This window comes from Callithrix jacchus, chromosome 7, assembly GCF_049354715.1.
Source record: "Callithrix jacchus isolate 240 chromosome 7, calJac240_pri, whole genome shotgun sequence".
NCBI lineage: Eukaryota > Metazoa > Chordata > Mammalia > Primates > Cebidae > Callithrix > Callithrix jacchus.
Genome location: NC_133508.1, coordinates 106,632,627 through 106,636,076, shown reverse-complemented (window position 1 = coordinate 106,636,076; position 3,450 = coordinate 106,632,627). Strand labels below are relative to the sequence as shown.

The 3,450-nt window shown below is 41.0% G+C and overlaps 1 pseudogene; it reads right to left on the bottom strand.

Annotated features, from left to right (window-relative positions):
• Nucleotides 1–1,693: 1,693 nt before the first annotated feature.
• On the bottom strand, nt 1,694–3,230 carry LOC100411434 (epidermal growth factor receptor substrate 15-like 1 pseudogene; annotated as a pseudogene).
• Nucleotides 3,231–3,450: the final 220 nt, after the last annotated feature.

Genomic DNA, 3,450 nt, shown 5'->3' with positions numbered 1-3,450 from the left:
AAATTCTATATTGAGATAAAACTTAATACACTAAGTATAACAGAAACCTAAGTTTTATAAAAATCATTCATGAAGAAAGTCTTTTAAATACAAATAATTCAGTTTCACCCAAAGATAAAATATCTTCTATTGCAAAAAATTGGGCTTATAGAAATATTTATGGGAAGAGGAAAAAATACATTTTACCTTATATGCATTGGCATACTAATAAATGTACGAAAGGGGGAAAATAGTTTTATATATATAAGTGAAATTGAGGAACACTTGGACAAAGTTGGCTGCCAAAAAGCATTTAGGCATATATTTTAAATATAATAATAAAAAATATGAACAAAGAAATTCCTGGGTCCCACTCTGAAAGATTCTAATTCAATTGCAGTACATGGTCATAATCTTGGAAATGGCACTAGCCAAGGTCCTTAGGAAGCTCACAATCTAAAGTAAGAAAATAAATACTTAAAAAATCAGCTTGCATGAAGGATTTAATGTTAACTTTAAAAATTGAGAGTTTTCTGCATCTATTGAGATAATCATGTGGTTTTTTTCATTAGTTCTGTTTGTGATGGATTACATTTATTGTTTTGTGTATGTTGAACCAGCCTTGCATCCCAGGGGTGAAGATGACCGAATCATGGTGGATAAGCTTGTTGATGTGTTGTTTGATTTCGTTTGCCTTTATTTTATTGAGGATTTTCGCATTGATGTTCATCAAGGATATTGGCCTGAAATTTTCTTTTTTGTTGTGTCTCTGCCAGGTTTTGGTATCAGGATAATGCTGGCCTCATAAGATGAGTTAGGGAGAAGCCCCTTTTTGTCTGTTGTTTGCAATAGTTTCAGAAAGAATGGTACCATCTCCTCTTTGTACCTCTAGAAGAATTCAGCTGTGAATCTCTCTGGTCCTGGTCGTTTTCTGGTTGGTAGGCTACTAATTACTGCCTCAAGTTCAGGACTTGTTATTGGTCTATTAAGGGATTCAACTTCTACCTGGTTTGGTCTTGAGAGGGTGTATGTGTCCAGGAATTTATCCATGTCTCCTAGATTTTATGGTTTATTTGAGTAGAGGTATTTATAGTATTCTCTGATGGTAGTTTGTATTTTTGTGGGATCAGTGGTGATATCCCCTTTATCATTTTTTTATTGTGTCTATTTGATTCTTCTCTTTAGTCTGGCTAGTGGTGTACCTATTTTGTTAACTTTTTCAAAAAAACTGCTCCTGGATTCATTAAATTTTTGAAAGGTTTTTAAAGTCTCTATTTGCTTCAATTCTGCTCTGATGTTAGGTATTTCTTGTCTTCTGCTAGCTTTTGGATTTGTTTGCTCTTGCTTTTCTAGTTCTTTTAATTGTGATATTAGGGTGTCAATTTTAGATATTTCCCTTGTTCTTCTGTGAGAATTTAAGTACTATAAATTTCCCTCTAAACATTGCTTTAACTGTGTCCCAAAGATTCTGGTGCGTTGTGTCTTTGTTCTCATTGGTTTCAAAGAACTTATTTATTTCTGCCTTAATTTCATTATACCCAGTGGTCATTCGGGACCAGGTTATTCAGTTTCCATGTAGTTGTGTGGTTTTCAGTGAGTTTCTTAATCCTGAGTTCTAATTTTATTGCCCTGTGGTCTGAGAGACTGCTATGATTTCCATTCTTTTGCATTTGCTGAGGAGTGTTTTACTTCCAATTAGGTGATCAATTTTAAACTAAGTGTGATATGGTGCTGAGAAGAATGTATATTCTGTTGATTTGGGGTGGGGAGCTTTGTAGATGTCTATTTTCAGTGATGAGATCTGCATCTCGTCCTAGCACTTCTGCTGCGTGTCACTCAGCATGTCTCAGAGCTTGGCTTTCTGCTGGTCTGTCTCATCCAGGCGGTCTTGAGCATCTTGTTTCTGAGCCTTGAGCTCCTGCAAACTGCTTGTTTCCTGGTCTAGGTCATTTTGTAATTCCTGCATCTTGCTGGTTTTGTCTCATTGCCTCTTTTTTTTTTTTTTTTTTTTTGAGACGGAGTTTCACTCCTGTTACCCAGGCTGGAGTGCAATGGCGCGATCTTGGCTCACCGCAACCTCCGCCTCCTGGGTTCAGGCAAATCTCCTACCTCAGCCTCCCGAGTAGCTAGGATTACAGGCATGTGCCACCATGCCCAGCTAATTTTTTGTATTTTTAGTTGAGATGGGGTTTCACCATGTTGACCAGGATGGTCTTGATCTCTTGACCTCGTGATCCACCCCCCTTGGCCTCCCAAAGTGCTGGGATTACAGGCGTGAGCCACCGCGCCTGGCCTCATTGCCTCTTTTTTTAAATCTAATGTCTTGTCCCAGTGAATATTTATCCCTTTGTAACTGGGCAATCTCTTGACTGATGTCATCAAGCTCCTTCACACCAGTAAACTCCCCGGAGCTCAGAGAGCCCAAACTGTCTGGGCCTGGTGTGCCTTTCTTCGAGGGTGGGACCATGTCTGGCAAGAGGACTTGAGGGGGGTCGATGCCTTTACTGACCTTCTGCTGAATGAAATACATAGCTAACGCGAGTCAGTCTTTGCTTAACTTTCCCGTTTGCCTCCTGTTGGCCAGAGCCCATATGTGTGCTAGAAGGTTCTGGGTGAGGCCCAAGTGAATGAAGATCTCCTTCACCTCCTCACCACTCACGTAACCATCTAAGCCCAGGGAAGTCTTCAGGAATATCTCCTTAAAGCACATCTTGTCTGCCACTGGCATCACCGAGTTCACTGTTGGCTCTGTTCACTTGAGGCTGTGCTTGGGGGACAGGCTCCCTGTGCTGTTGAGGCTGCTGATGCTGCCATGGGACAGCATAGAGAAGACACTGTCTTTTGGAGGGGGGCTGGTGGGCAGGATGGGGATGGCACCAGGGAACACAGTCTTCCTTCTCTTGGAGGGGTAGGATGAGGGTTAGAGGCAGGGTGGAGGGCACGGGCTTCTTCTTGAGGGCTCAGTACACCAAGTGCATGGCCACAGTGAACTCATCTTGGTCCAAGTGCCCATCCTTGTCAATGTCACTGAGGTCCCAGACCCAGCCTAGGACATCAAGAGGCAGCTTTGTATTCATGAGGACCAGCTTGACCTTGTTTCCAGAGAGCAAACCATTGATGGGTAAAATGCTTTCAAAAATCCCATCAAATTTGGCCTTTTCCTCCACCCTCCAGAGGCCCCAGTGGGCCTCTGCAGAGGGTGGCGTGACCACCAGAGAGCTGCTGGTGTCATGGAATTCAGCTGGTGGCATACTCAATATCCATATATATATATATATATATATATATGGATGAAATACATATGTAATAAATAGCTTTTCTTGTTGCATTGATCTGTTTACCATTATATAATGCCCTTCTTTGTCTTTGTTGATCTTTATTGGTTTAATGTCCATTTTATCAGAGACTAGGATTGCAACCACTGATTTTTTTCTGTGTGTGCTTTCCATTTGCTTGGTAAATATTTCTTCA